We start from the raw sequence: 1625 nt of genomic DNA, 5'->3' as shown, positions 1-1625 counted from the left end.
TACCCTCCTCTTTCTCCTCAGACGCTGCACAGACGTTTTAGAAACTCTTCTCGGATGTAATGGTAAAGCGTCTCCTTTCAGCGCTGAAAGTTAATAAAATAAGTAAAGTCTGAATGCTTTTCTTGGCTGATTTTATGCTCCGTGTGTCAATACAAATTATGATTCATCGATTGAGATTTTCATTCTCAACATGACTCACTAGTCTCAAACGTTAGGCGCTTCCAACACTTAGCATGCACACAGCAGATTGGACAACGAAACCAATCGAGTCTGTTAACATCAACTCAGGTCCTGGGAGTAGATATAATTTTTAATACAGATTTTATCGTTAAAGGAACTTAAAACAAAGAGTCATCATCAATGTAAAATTCTAAATATATTGAAGGGGAAATGTTTATTGAAAAATTAACTACCAAGTCAAATTCTATTTGTTACCTTTTACTACCTTTTACTGGCCTTAATTTGAGCTAATTTAATTTACTACCTTTTATTCCCGCATGGAAACCCTGTTACATGAGGCAAGAAGCTTCTGGTAGTAATTTAATAAATTGTTGAAGCTTGAGTTTACATAGAATTTCTGTAAAGTTTTACCACAGATGTAACTTCAAAACAGGTCAGTTTTTGCCTTTTCCAACATTCATACCGATTAAGATTAAGTTTTTTATCAAAGACCTGTGTGTTCACCAGTTGGACTCTCACACCTAGCGTAGCATCACAGTAGTGTGATGACAAATGTGACACAATATTGTCTTAAATTTTGTAGTTGAGACATTTTTCTGTCCTCCAGTCAATGAACTGTGTTGTGTGGCTCCACCTTAACCATATGGTATCATTGTTTTTTGGACCTACACTAAATGAGTTTATTAAAGGTTTATTCAGGACTTCAGTTCCAGACAAAAAAATCTAAATAATATGTAAATAAATGTATATATATTCAGAATAGCAAAGTGTTTCACAAATAGCCAGTCGGTACCAGTCGGCTGTATGGGCCACTTTTACATTGGGAACAGTCAAAATAGCCTACAAAACTGTACCAACCCATGATTCTCAGTGGAAATGAGGCATTAGAAGTCCTAACATGGTACCTGGAGCAGGGAGGATAGAAGTGAAGAATGAGGTCAGGAAGTGTAGGGTGAAGATATATGAGAGTAATGAGGTGGAGGATAACAGATGAGGACTGTAGTGACACCCTATGGAGTCACTACAGTAGCAAAATGAAAGGTGTTATGTTTTATGCAAGAGAGTCCAGAGCAGCTGCAGATGGTTTCTATAGACACAGAGAGGTAGTATAAATATTTTAATATAGTAAAAAATCCACTAATTGTGAGGAATTATTATGAGAAACTGAATTAATTTTGAATACATCACAAAATCCATTGTGTAACCTGTTTGCAGCAAGATGCTGCAGATCTTCTAAAAGTTTGTTGTTGAAAGCATCATCTCGTCTGCTGTCATCTGTTGGGGCAGCAACAGCAGAACCAGGGATCTAAAAAGGCTCAACAGCCTGATAAAGAAGTCTGGTTCTGTTCTGGGGACAATTGTGGAGCCTCTGGAGGTAATTATGCAAAGAAGGATTTTTCATAAAATCAAGAAAATTTTGGACAACCCTGACCATCCTTTCCATA

This window comes from Poecilia formosa, unplaced genomic scaffold (genome assembly GCF_000485575.1).
Source record: "Poecilia formosa unplaced genomic scaffold, Poecilia_formosa-5.1.2 Scaffold152, whole genome shotgun sequence".
NCBI lineage: Eukaryota > Metazoa > Chordata > Actinopteri > Cyprinodontiformes > Poeciliidae > Poecilia > Poecilia formosa.
The sequence above is the reverse complement of the archived record's forward strand: the minus strand, read 5'-3'. Positions refer to the sequence as shown.